The 14,994-nt window shown below is 35.5% G+C and overlaps 1 pseudogene; it reads right to left on the bottom strand.

Moving 5' to 3' along the window:
* Positions 1–13,941: 13,941 nt before the first annotated feature.
* LOC111739567 lies at positions 13,942–14,060 on the bottom strand (annotated as a pseudogene).
* Between the last annotated feature and the right edge of the window lie 934 nt (positions 14,061–14,994).

The following is a 14,994-nucleotide window of genomic DNA, read 5'->3' as shown; positions in this document are numbered from 1 at the left end:
TAGAAGTTCTTATTCCAGTTCTATATTAGCTGTTAATTATAATACTAAGAAGGACCCATTATTACTTAATGTATGCAGTTTGCTAGATAGACAAGTATCTTTACATCTAGTGGGTTCTTCCATTTCTCAGAATTCCCCTTTTATATACCATTGACCACACAATGGCATAATTGGAAATAAAAATCACTGACATTTACAATTTACTATGTGTCAAGCACTGGACAGAGTGTTTTATCCTTGTATTGACTCATTTAATCCTCTTAAGAACCTTATGATGGGGATGTGGGAGGAGGGGAGAACTGTTGTCAACCCATTTTATAGATGATATGATCAGAGAGGTTAAATAACTCATATAAGGTCACAGAGCTAGTAAGTGATAGAAATGGAAGTCACATCCAGACTGTCTGGGTCCAATGTCCTTATGTGTAACTCCCATGCTGTTTATTGGCAAATATCAATGTGTCTCTTTCTCCCACTGGGGGAAGATGTCAACTCCCCAAAAACAGAAACAGTCATTTATTTCTAATGATGTGTATCTAGTGCCTAACATAAGATGTGCTCAATACCTATTAAGTGAATGAATGGATGGATGACTGGACAAATGAATAACACTAGGAGTATCTGGAGCAAATAATAAGAAATCTTTGTTGGTGAGAAGATCTACAGTCTGCAGATTAAATCTATTAGATTCAATTCTATTTGGTCGCCATTCAGCTGCCCTTCACTTCTCATTGTATTACAGATCATAATTTTAACCATTATGACTAATAATAATATCCACCATTTAACTGAGTACCTACTACTATCATGCTAGAGATTTTATCTGTATTGTCTCCTCAACCCTCATCACAATCCTTTGTAGTAGGTTCCATTTATTATTTCAGAGCTCAAAGAGATTAAATGACTTGCCCAAGTCACCCAGTGAATGGGAAAGAACCAGAATGCAAAACCAACTTTGTCTGACTCCAAAGTGTATGCATTTATTGCTGTCAGTGCTAGCTAATCATGTCTACCAGATATCAGCAAGTACCTCTATGCTGTTATCAACTGAATTCACATTTAGAATTTTCAATGACATCTCCAAAAATTATCCTCCTTTGTATTTCTTATTTATTTCTTTTTCAAATTACTCCAGTAAAATTCCAGTTCTAAATTTTTTAAAGTAGACATAAAGCAAAATTACCCCCTCAACCTCTCATCCTCCCAATAAACACACAACCCCACATCCCTCCCCAGGGCAAACTACTGTTATCAGCTTTGTATGAATCCCTTCAGACATTTTTCTATACCTCTGTAGAAACATGTGCGTTTGTTTTATGTTCTTCACAAAGATAAAGTCACCTCATACATATTATTCTGAACTTGCTTTTTCCCTTAATAATATAGTTAGTACAGATATCTCTACGTTTTTTTTTAAACTCTGACATAGTTTTCCACTTTGGTAAATGGTTAGGTTAATAACAATTTTTCATTATTTACAAACAATACTACAAGAAACATGCATGCCTCTTTAGGTACTTATATGAGACGTTTTCCAGGAGACTTACCTACCCACTTCGATTACTAAATCAAAAGTCATGAAGACTTTTTCATTATGATACTGACGACTTACTCAAAAAATATCACATCAATGTATATTCCTACCAACAGTGTATAAACATCCATTCCTGCACATCCTTACCAACTCTGGCTTTAATCAATCTTCTTTATGTCTACCAATCTGATGAGCTAAAGATTATATATTAGTGTGATATTAACAAGCATTTCCCTGAATATCAGTGAGATTCGAATTTTTTTCATATTTTCTTTAGCTGTTTGTATTTCTTTACATTTGTCACTGGTTATTTGTCTTTTATTATTGATTTGTAGGAGCTCTTAACATGTTCTGGATATTATCTTTTATACGTTATATATACTGTATTTTCTTCTAGTTATTTGTTTTTTAATTTTTAATACTGTTATTTACAGAAATTTTACATTTTAATTGCTAACTTATCTATCTTTTTGTAGCTTCTGAGTTTTTCATCTTGTCCAAGAAGGCCTTTCTCACCCCCAAATTCATAAATGTATTCTCAATAGTTTTCCCAATATTTTTATATATTTTATATATAGTTTCCTTTCTTCATTTTAGCTTTTTATCTACTAAGAATAACTTTTTATGTGGTACAAGGTAGGGAATCTAACTTTATTTTTTCAGATGGATAGGCAATTGTCCCCAAATCATTATTTCCCCACTAATTTGAAATGCCACCTTTATTTTTGATAAATTTCTATAAATATATTAACTAGAATTATCTTTGTTGGAAGAGAAAAATCCCTCAAACTGGTTTTTAAAAAGAAGGTAAATTTGTCTGCTCATATTACTAAGATGTCCAGAACAGCAACTGGTTTGGAGAGAGGCTTTGAATAAAATCAACTAGAGCGATAGAGGGTGGGGGTGGGGTTGCTTTGGCTGAGACCTAGGGAGATGGAGGCAGCCACAGGAATATGTGGAGGGGAAGAACATTTGTGCAGAAAGAGAAGAAACTTATATAGGTACTAAGAGTATAACAAGCCTGGCATGTCCAAGAGACAAAAGAAAGCTATGATAACTGGAGCAGAGAGAATGAGGGCCAGAATGGTGGGAGACAACTAAAGAGGTAGCCACAGGTTAAGTCCTGTAAGACATTGAAGCCACAAGGAATTGAATTGTACTCTATTTTATTCCATCAATTATGGGTAGCCATTGGAGAGTTATAAACAGGTGAGCTATGGAATTTGATTTACACTTTTAAAGAGATCACCCTGGTCACTATCTGGAAAATGGATTATAGGGAAGGGGAGAGGTAAATATGGAAGTAGGGAGGCCAGTTAGGTGGTGCTGCCATAGTCAGGGAGATAAATGATGGTGGCTTGGCCTAGGGTTATACCAGAGGAGACACAGAAAAATGGTCAGGTATATGAATATAATTTTTTGAGATGAGCGTTTGCTGAGGGAAAAAATAAAGAGTTCTGTTTTTGCCATGGTAGATCTAAGAGCCTATTGGGTAATCTAAGTGAAAATGTCAAGTAGATAGTTGGAAATACAAATTTGGAACTTGGGTAGGAATGTGGTTTGGGAGTCACCAGTTTAGATGATATTTATAGTCAACAACTAGAATACATATGTAAAAATCTAGAGAAACAAGACCAAAAACCTCATAGAAAAATGGACAAAATACATAGCAGTTAATTTAAATAGCCATCAAAAGTTCTTTAAACTTATCAAATGACATTCAAACTCACTCAAAATAGAATTCAAACAGAAACCACACTAAGATAATGTTTCTTGCCCATTGATTGATAAAAGTTCGAAAGGTTGACAACCTATTTTAATAGTTCTTTTTGAGGAAAATAGGCACTCTCTTACTGTTGGAAGCACAAAATGGGACAAATGCTATAGAGGGAAAATTTGGCGATATTTAACAAAATCATGTATTTATATGCGTTTACCGTTGACCCAGTAATCTCTTTTGTAGGAAGTTACCTTGAGAATATAACTGCAAAAAATGAAAACAAATGCCCAAGGTTATTAACTCTGGCATTATTTTTAATAGCAAAACATTGGAAACAACCCAAATGCCACCTACATAAGAAACTTGTTGAATTATAGATGATACAACTAAACAATTGAATACTATGTAGCCATAGAGAATGAAGAGTTCTGTGTACTAGTATGAAATGAATACCAAGATATATTAAGTGAAAATGAAGCAGAGTTCAAAAAAGTGCATATAATATGCTACATTTTGTTAAGAAAAAAATAGGAGAATTAAGCCTATATATTCTGTATTTCCTAATTTTTTATTATAGCTTTATTGAGATACAATTCAAATAACATAAAATTCACCCTTTTAAGGTATATATGTCAGTGGTTTTTAGTACATTTATTAAGATATGCAACCATAACCACAGTCAATTTTGGAACATTTTCATCAACACAAAAAGCAACCCTATACCCATTACAGTCACTCCCTATTCCCCTCTTCCTCCATGTCCTGGAAACCACTTCTCTACATTCCATTTTATGGATTTTCTATTTTGGACATTTCATATAAATAGACTCCTACAATATTTTGCCGTTTGTGTCTAGCTTCTTTCACTAAGCATAATGTTTTCAAGATTCATCTATGTTGTTGCATATATCAACACTTTGTTTCCTTTTGTGGCTAAATAATATTCCATTGTATAGATACCACATTTTGTTTATCTGTTCATCAGCTGAGGGATGTTTGGGTTATTTCCACAGAGCACTGTTGTGATTTTTCATGTACAAGTTGTGGTATAGACACATGTATTAATTTCACTTGGTTATAGAACTATGGGTGGAATTGCTGGGTCATGTGGTAACTCTATGTTTAGCATTTTGAGGAACTGACAGCTGTCCTCCAAAGTAGTGGCACCATTTTACAATTCTAAAAGCAATATATGAGGATTCCAAATTCTCAACATGTTTGCCAATACTTGTTATTTGTTGTCTATATTTTTTTTATTTTAGCCATCCAAGTGAGTGTGAAGTGGTATCTCAGTGAGATTTGAAATTGCATTTACCTGATGGCTAATGATGTTGAACATCTCTTCATGTGCTCATTGTAAATCTTCTTGGAAGAAATGTCTTTTCAGATCTTTTACCAATTTTTTTCCAACTTATGAGATATAATTGATGCACAAAACATTATGTAAGTTTAAGGTATATCTTTACCTATTTCTAAATTGGCTTACTTTTCTTTATATTGTTGAGTTGTAGGAGATTTGTTATATATTCTGGATTCAGGTCCTTATGAGATATATGATATATTTAGAATTAAGAAATATGAATCCTTCAACTTTATTCTTCTTTGTTAAGATTGTTTTGGCTATTCTAGGTTCTTTGAATTCCAGTATGAATTTTAGATTCACCTTGTCAACTATTATTGTTGAATTGTCTATATCTTCCTTCACTTCTATTTTTGCTTCATGTATTTTAGGGCTCTGTTAGTGATTATATATTCATAATTATAATTATAATGGATTAACCTTTTATTATAATGATAAAATGCCCTTCTTTGTCTCTAGTAATAATTTTTGTCTTAAAATATATTTTATATGGTATTAATATAGCCATTCTACTTCTTATTTGAATACTGTTTTCATGGACTGTCCTTTCCATCTTTTTAATGTCTTTGAATTTAAATGACTCTTGAAACAACATATACTTTAAGATTTTTTTAATCCATTACCAATCTTTGCCTTTTGGTTAGAATATTTAATATATTTACATTGATGTAATTACTGATAAAGTAAAAAAAAAAAACTAACACACCCATAAACACAGCTTTATAATTATTACCTTATATACTTGTCTTTTAAAACCATGTAGGAGAAAAAAAGTTACAGACAAAAAACAAACTCCATAGTGTAATGGTTAGCACATCTGCTTTGCACACAGAAGGTCCTGGGTTCACACCCCGGGTGGAGCCATGGACCATACCCCAGGGCCAGGTACACACCACGAGCATTTGAAAGGAGACACCTTGCCTTCAGAGATCCAGTTCTTAAGGGGAAATGGCAACATCCATGGGTCAGGGATAGAAGTGTGGGGGTGGGGGAGAATTAAAGAGGGGAGAAAAAATTTAAAAAGATAAACTTATGCTGTCTTATACCTACGCAGTTACCTGTATTGTTATTCTTTATTTCTTTTTGTGGATTTATGTTACTGTCTAGTGTCCTTTCACTTCAGCCTAAAAGACTCCCTTAAATATTGGTTGTAGGGCAGGGCTGCTAGTAATCAGTTCTCTTAGTTTTTGTTTATCTTAGAATGTCTTAATTTCACCATCATTTTTGAAAGATAATTTTGCTGGAATTCTTGGCTGGCAATCTTTTCCTTTGGCACTTTGAATGTGTCATCCTGTGGTTTCTAATGAGAAGTCAGCTGTTAATGTCACTGAGGATTTCTTGTGTGTGATGAGTCACTTTTCTCTTGTTGCTTTCAAGAGTCTCCCTTGGGCTTTCATTTTCAACAGTTTGACTGTAATGCATATTTGGAATTAGTTGAGCTTCTTGAATGTGCAAATTAAAATTTTTTTTATCAAATTTGAAACGTTTTTGGCTATTTTGTCTTTAGATATTCTTTTTCTCTCTCCTCTCCTTCTGGAACTCCCATTATTCATATGTTAGCATGCTTGATGGTATGTATCCCACAGGTCTCTGAGGCTCATTCATTTTGCTTCATTCTTTTTTCTTTCTATTTCTCTGACTGGACAATCTCAAATGACCTATGTTTAAGTTTCCTGATTCTTTCTTCTGCCAGTTCAAATTTTCTGTTTAACACCTCTAGTGAATTTTTTATTTCAGTTATTGTACTTTTCAGCTCTTGAATCTCTATTTGGTCTCTTATTATAATTTCTGTCTCTTTATTGATAGTCTCTATTTGGCGAGGTGTCATTCTCATACTTTAATTTAGTTCTTTAGATATGGTTTCCTTTAGTTCTTTGAACATATTTATAATAGTTGATTTAAAGTCTTTATCTAGTAAGTCCAATGTCTGGACTTCCTCAGATACAGCTTCTATCGACTGCTTTCTTAGCTGTGTATGGGCCATACTTTCATGTCCAGACATGAATGGTGCCTCATTATGAATCATCACTTTTTTCTTGAAAACTGGACATTTTAAGAAATATAATGTGGCAACTCCAGAAATCAGATTTCCTACTCCCCAGGATTTGTTCTTATTTCAGTTTGTTGTTGATGCTGTTGCTGTTTCTTTAGTGACTCTCCTTGACAAATTATGTCTATGCAGCCACTAAAGTCTCTACTCAATTAGTTTAATGCTCACCTAACAATTAGACAGAGATTTCCTTTAATGCCTTAAACCAGTAAGTTTCACAGCCTTTGCCAAGGAGCTCTGTGTATGTGTTTGGTTGTGACTTCAATGCTCTAGCAGGAAGTTTACAACTCTGCCTTACCCTTCATTTCCTGCTTGTGCAAAGCCTCAAGGTCAATTAGAAGCGAGAGACTGAGGCCTCTCAGGTCTCGTTTGGACATGTACACAGCCCTTCTAGAGTCCCAAACATAAGTATTACTCAGCCATAAGAAGAGATGAAAAACTAGCATTTGCGACAACATGGATGGATCTCAAGATAATCATGCTAACTGAAATAAGCCAGGCAGAAAAAGTTGAAAACCACATGATATCACTTACATGTGGGATATAAACCTAAAAGTAACAAACGAATAGGACAAACAAAGACTCATGGACATGGACAATAGACTAGTGGTTACCAGAGGATGGCGGGGAAGGGGGAGGTAGATGGAGTAAAAGAGGTCAAATATGTGGTGACAGAAAGAAATCTAACTATGGGAGGGGAACACACAATGCAATATGTATGCCGTACTGTTAAATTGTACACCTGAAACTTACTGGATTTCGTTAACAAATGTCAACAAAAAAATAATAAATTAATTTTTAAAAAAAAGAATAAGTCAGAGATTATCAAAGCCCTCTATAGACATCTCATTTTCCAGCTTTTTTTTTTTTTTTTAAGGTCTTTGGTCAGCCTCTGGTTAGCCCCAACTGGTATTATCACCTCTGGCAGCTGTTATGTTAAACAATTGCAGCAGATTTTTTTTTTTTTTTAATGCCCTGGGGATAGGGCTGTTTGCATGGAGTGAGCTCTGAGTCAATTTAAATAAAAACAAGCCCTGAGAGATATTTAGGAGCTGCCAGACAGATCAAATAATGACAATTCTCTAGCTGGGGACTTGGTGAGAGGTTCAAACCTATTCTGTTCCCGCCAGTGGCTGCTAGTCTGCTGATTTTGATAGTTACCATAGTTTCAAGGCTACTGAAAACTAAGGAGAAGAGGGTGAGAAGAGAGTAAGGTAAATTCCACAGAAAGCTTTCTGTGTTTACCTAGTTTCAGCTGTTTTTCTTAAATAAATCCTCTTCAGATTTTAGCAAGCCTTTGGTTATTTTCAGAATTATGAAGAAGTTGATTTTGATAGTTTTTGCTAGTGTTTTTGTTGTTTTAATGGAGGAATAGATTTTCAGAGACCTTTACTTGGCTATACTGGAAGTACTTCAATCTATATTCTTTTTTTTTTTTTTTTTTTTAACAAAAGTAAACACTGGATAAATCAGAGACTGGTAAGAATTGCTATATAGGTAGTAATTCTCAAACTATTTTGGATATATTATAGGATAGAGCAAATGTACAAATATATCAATTTTATTGAAAACCAGGATTTTCACTGTGGGAAAAGGAAGGTACAAATACAGAAGGACAAAGTTAGAGTGGTATTATTGTATTTGAAATGGTGGTATTGATATTAATTTATAATTTTCTAAATATATGTTTTCATGAGTTCCTGATTTTTGCTTTGACCATTGAAAGGGCTTAGAAGCAATAGTACTGTAGTAGCAATGAACACATCTGGCATCCAATTCTTGGTTTTTATACCATGCCCCATTTAAAGAAACATGGAATAATTGGAGAAATGGGTGATTCCAGGGCAGGGATAGGGAAAGTGAGAAGTAAGCCTGGGACATATTTTGTGCCACAAAGCAAAGAAGACTAAGAAAAAAGCTCAAAGACTAATGGAAAAGACACAGGAGACAGCCTGAAGTGGCTCCCATTGGCTAAATTAGTGACAATTTGAGTATCAAGTGAATAATGATGACAATTGTGTATAATAAATTAAATTTTTTTCATTAGTCTAAAGCAATACTAAAATGAAAAAAAAAAGAAATGAAAAAACTCTTTTTTTATAGAAGAATGCCAGCTAATAATCATAGAAGAAATGATAAAATAAAATAAACGTCTGCAATCCCCATTGTGATAGTTGGTTCAGGCAAAGATCATCAATGGATCCTTGATTGATGCTCAAAGGATCATCAATCCTAAACTATTGGTTAAAATATTTGGGGGCAATAGAATATTCTTAAGATCTCCAAGTATCACCCCACAGATAACTTACTAAATTCAAAGTGGAAATGTAGCTTTACAGTAGGGAGACCCAACTGTGTCCACTTTAAGCAATCAGACTTAGGGACCACCAAGAGGGATAGCTTCAGAGGGTTTCCTGATGAGAGTCACTAAAACAAACAATAGCACCTGTGTAGTTTTCTCACCAAAAACTCTTGAACCTGAATCTAATCACTAGTAAACAATCAGATAAATCTAGACCAGAGTTTCTCAACCTCAGCACTACTAAAACTTTGGGCTGAATGATTTTTGTCACAAGGACTATTCTGAGCACTATGGAATATTGAGAAGCATTCGTGGCCTCTACCCACGACGTACCAGTAGCAGCTTGCTATAACTTGAATGTTTGTGTCCCCCACAGGATTCATATGTTGAAATCCTAATCCCCAAGGTAACAATATTATTTGAAGGGGGTGCTTTGGGAAGTAATTAGGTCATAAAGACAGAACTCTTGTGAATGGGATTAGTGTCTTTATAAGAGGCCCAAGAAAGCTCCCCTCCACCTTTTGCCATTTGTGATTATAGCAAAAAGACAGCTGTTCTATGAACCAGGAAGTAGGTTCTCACCAGACATTAAACCTGCTGGCACCTTGATCTTGGACTTCCCAGCCTCCTGACTTCGAGAAATAAATTTCTATTGTTTATAAGCCACTTAGCTTATGGCACTTTGTTATAGCAGCCTGAAAGAACTAAGACATACCTCCTCAGTTGTGACAACCAAAAAAGGGTCCTGACTTCGCTAAATTTTCCCTAAGGGGCAAAATCACCGCAGGTGAGAATCACCGATTTAGAATGCATTCTATAAGAGGAGGCTCTTCAAAAAAAAATCCATTTTATGGGGAGAAAAAAGGCAGGGGAAGAGTTGTCTGTTTTACAATAGAACAAACGAGATATAATGACCAAATGTAATACGTAAATCTTGATTTGATCTTGGATTTAAAGGAAAAACTATAAAAGTCATATTTTGGAGATCTGGGAAAATTTGAATATGTACTTCATATTAGATGATGTTAATTGTTAATTTTTTAGATGAGATGTAATAATCATATTACAATTATTTAAGAAAATCTTTATTCCAATTTTGGGATATACGTGATAAAATATTTAAGGGAAGAGTGTGTTGATTGAAACTTACTTTCAAGTGATTCAATAAAAAATTAAGTGACTGGAGATGTGGGAAAGGTGGAGAGAGGAAGAGAGAGTGCACACAACTGTTAGCTAAATATTAGCAACTGACGAGTTTCATGGAAGAGTATATGGATGTTACTATTTTTCCAACTTTTTGGTAAGCTTCAGTTTTTCAAAGTAAGATGTTGAGGGGAAATACAATAAAATTTGTGGAGAAAAAAATTAGACAAAGAGGCTGGAGATCATGTAGATAGAAGACAGAAGACTATTAAGGACAGAGCTCTGGGGAAACACAATAGGTTGAGAAGGAGGAGAAAAACCAGGGGAGTAGGAAGTCCTGGAAGCTCAAGAAGAAAATTTTTCATAAAGGACAGAGTGTTCAACAGTATCAAATGCTGCTGAGAAGTTCAATAAGATGCCAACAGAAAAAAATCAGACAAACATTGGCTTTGGCAAGATGCGGGTCGTTGGTGACCTTGATAAAATAGTGAAGGACAAGAGCCTGATTAAAGTGGTTTATGGAAGAGTTAGAGATGAGAAAGAGTGACAGCAAGAATGGACAATTGTAATGATAAGCTTTGTTTGGGAAAGAGAACCGAGAAATGAGGCAAGAGTTAGAAGGGAACATGGGCCTGGAGCACATTTTTGTTTGTTTGCATTTTTGAAGATGAGTCATCTGAAAATATGTTTCCATAACAGTGGGAATGATCCAGTAAAATGTGAAAGAAGGGAGATTGCAGAAGTGAAGTCTTTGAGTAGGTGAGAGGAGATGGAGTCCATGTGTAAGGGTAGCATTGGTGGAAAGAAGGGATTGAGATCCTCTGAAGGCATCTATTTTCCAAGGGATCACTGAATAAAGACACCTTCAGGCTGAGGGAGAGATGTTGGAGATTTGAGGGGAGACAAATATGAAATAGTATCTGAGAAATTAGAAAAATGAATTTACTAGGAAAGCGAAGGACAATAGTCTGGTTGTGTTGCCAGCTTGTTTAATATTTGTGGTCATAAATTGAAAGTGAGTTCAATCAGCACAGTGAGGTGATTTTCTTATAACATTCACTTGTTTGGGCATAGGTGCAGAGTAAGAAGATGATTGGGGTTAACCTGTTATCATGGATTTTTATAATTTTTATGGACTTCTCAGAATCTGATCCCTTGTCCTATGCACTGGAACTCCTTTCCTGTATTTTCTATATTTGGAACACTTTCCCCGTCTTTATAGTCTTGGTGAAAGGCATAGCCTCCCACCATAGAAGCTGAAACTACCAGATACTTACTTTCCAGTGTCCTTTGCAGTTAGGGCTGTGCACATGACCTAGATACAGCCAGTCAAATGCACTGTCCTGGATTTTTAATCAGGAGCTAAGGAATAAACAGAGACATCACTAACAGTAGTGGAGATGGTGACGACATCCGGTTTCTGATATCAGCAGTGGCGACAATGCAGGTGGTAGCCTCCAGTTCCCTGTATCATTGGCAATGTCACTGCAGCATCCATTTCTCTGGGATGGCAGCAGATGTGTCCTCATCAGACCAGTTCTGTGCCATAATTTCGGTTGGGGTTCTTACTGCATAACCTCAAACCTGGTCCTCCAGCTCTCCCAGCAATTCTTTGAGGTAACCAATGTCTACACAACACAAATTACTTCATTTATAAAATGGCACAGTAATTATCACAAAACCATTGAGTTCATTTACAGATAAGAGAACAAATTCAATTTCCTACAACAAGCATATTTTGTGGCCTAAATGAACAAATACGATCTGTCATAATAAATATATTTTACAAATTTTATAGTTATTCCATGCCTTGTGATTAAAGGTTACATTCCTGTGAGATTAAACAGAAACAAGAAACCTCTTGTACTCGAACAGATGACTATCTCATGGAACCTCTTTAGTTCCTTCTCTTCAAATACCAGTGTACACATCAAGAGGAACTGCCATCATGGTGACAAGAAGCAACCATGTATAGTTTAATCATAAATTAGATCTTTGGTGACACCTGGCTAGTCTTCATCAGTGCTAGCTTTTACTTCCTTCTCTTGTTAAGATGGCAATAACCAGCACAACACTTGCATTGTCAAATAATTTTGGCAAAAATATATTTCCCTTCCAGTTTTCTCATCAAAAACCCCTCGACCAATAGTTTCTTTTAATTTTCACTAAGGCTAGGTTAAAGTTTTGAGTCTTATAATTTTGGGTCTACATTTCTAGCAATTGTAAATTTTGGTATTTTTTTGTAGGGGGTTTTTTGGGTGGAGTTTTGGGGGGGTTCTTTTAGTTTTTTTATCTCATTGCATTGGCTAGAATCCTCAGATCATGATTAAAAGGCAGAGGTGAGATGACTATGGTTATCCTTTCAATTGTGCAACTGAATTCCTTCAGCGACCAGTGTAAATCAATTCTCTGGACTTTGGGAGAAGGAAAAGTGGATGGCATCTGACATGTATACATCAATCCTATCTATCTTTTTAATGATCTCGGCTCATTAATCTTCCCTCTGCCCTCAGTAATCCCACATTTGCTTCTCAGACCTCTTACCTTTGCTGTTGTTGTTTTTGTTGTCATTGTTGTTCTTGTTGTTAATTCTCACTTTGCAAATGAGGAAAGCAAGCCTCCAAGAGTTTGAGTCTGAAGTCACACAGATAATTAGTGACTGCCAAGTCTAGCCTACATTTTTATGTCAGCAAGTCCGAATCCTTTTCAGGGTATTCCACAGCTGCTGAATTCTGTGAGTTTTGTTTTTGTTCTAATTTTAGTTCCTGAAAGGTAGTAATAATAATTCTCCTATGTTTATATAAAGTAGAGCACTTAGCCAATGAGGACAGACCTTCGATTAAATTCAACAGTAAAATTAGTTAAGAAAAAGTTTTTAATTGAGTTTAAAAAAACTTTTTCATACAAAATATTTATTTTGGTAAAAGATTCAAATATTATAAAAATGAATGACTGAGAATGTAAGAATGTTCTAAAATTGTATCTTCCAGAAAATTAGAACATGCTTTACATGCTATTTCGCAAACCACTTTTTATTTAAACATATATCATGGACATTTTTTACTTCAGTACTTCGGGGTCTAACTCATTTTTAAAATATTGTAGCTTATAAATGTGCCATAATTTTTATTATCCATTCCCTGTTGAATATTTGGCTTGTTTCTAATTAAAACCAATACTGCCGTAATGAATAATAGCTTCATAAATAAAGCTTTGGCCAGAGTTTCAATAAACTAGATCTATATATGTAGAGTATACTTAAAAAGTGGTGGTGCTTTTAAAAATGTTTGGTACAAATTGCCAATTTTTTCTCCAAAAAAGCTTCACCAGTTTACATTTCTATAAATAGTATATAAAGGTACCATTTCCCCACATCCTCATCAATACTGTGTATTATCAGTCTTTTAAATTTTGGCAATCTGATAGGTGAAATATAATATGAAGTTTTATTTTGCATTTCTCTGATTATTGGTTTATTCGTAAGTTAATTGCCCATTTTATTTCTAGTCTTGAATTGTCTATTCATATTCTTTTACCTGTTTTTATCACTGAATAATCTTCCATTGTATGGATATACCATGGTTTGTTTATCCATTCTGCCTGAGTTTCTTTAATTGATTATTTCTTTTTATTTATTTATAGGAGCCCTCTATACATTATAAATAGTAACACTTTGTCTGTTATATGTGTTACAAATATTTTCTTCCAGCCTCCTGCTTATCTTTTAACTTTGCAATGTCTACCCCAGTGTGAAAGTTTGGGGGTTTTATATAATTATTAAGCTGGTAAATATTTTCTTTTTTTTTTTTTTTTTTTTTTTTTTTTTTTTAATAGCCTACAGCACTTGGTATTCCTAGGTGGTCTGCCATCCAAGTACTAACCAGGCCCAACCTCGCTTAGCTTCCAAGATCAGACAAGATCGGACATGTTCAGGGTGGTATGGCCGTAGACGGTAAATATTTTCTGAATGGCTTTTAGTCTTTATAAATTTGTGTTGTACCCTGCCATTTAACTATATTGAGCTCAGTCTTAAATGATGAATAGAAATTAGCCAGATGAAAGCAGGGAAGAGCATTTCAAATGTAGAGACCAGAAGGGCAAGTTCACAGACATGAGCAGTTGCAAATCTTTTCCCTAGGTCAGCTTCCTTCCAAAGCGCTCCACGGCTGCCCCCAGGGCCATGTGACTATGCTGGGCTCCAAGTACCCTGCTGTGTAACTGTTGGAGGGAGTAACAGAAGGAGACTTAGTATGAGCCTCAGATCTGCCCTCACTAGGCCAGTTACTTTGGCCAAGTCACTAGGCCCCAAGAATGTTTTTATATCATGTATTAATTCATTCATTTGTTTCTTCATTAGTTCATCCAGCCAGCCAGCCATCTAGCCATCTATCCATTCAATATTGAAGATCCACTTGGGAGAAACATGGCATAGATAATAGAGGCTTTGTTCATCCTTCTTGCGACCAAATCAAAGTTGTGACAGAAACATGGAGCAAACAGCAAGCAAAGTCACCTGGGATCTAGATGAACAGAAGCACTACAACTAGGGAGAGAAATAATTAATCAACCTACAACAGTAGAAGATAGGAGAGGGCAAAGACATGAGGTTGCTCAGTCTGAGCCACGGCAGCTGCAGATGCCTCTTAAAGGGGCCTTGTCCACAAGTGGACTTTGGTGATGACAGACCTGCTCCCTCTGAGCACCAGCACCAGGTCAGCTGCACAGGGGGCACCAGGAACTTACAAGGGGACACTGAGTTGCCAGAACAAGAACTGGAGGCCATCTTCTCTCTCAGGCAGAAGTGCTGGAGGTATCCATTGTTCCTCTATTGAGCCCTCCCCCTTCCCAGTGTGTGGACTCAGTGCTGCCATAGCTGAGATGTCAT

The sequence above is a fragment of the Pteropus vampyrus genome, unplaced genomic scaffold, assembly GCF_000151845.1.
Source record: "Pteropus vampyrus isolate Shadow unplaced genomic scaffold, Pvam_2.0 Scaffold50, whole genome shotgun sequence".
Classification (NCBI taxonomy): Eukaryota; Metazoa; Chordata; class Mammalia; order Chiroptera; family Pteropodidae; genus Pteropus; species Pteropus vampyrus.
Note: the sequence above shows the minus strand (reverse complement) of the source record. Positions and strands in the feature narration are given on the sequence as shown.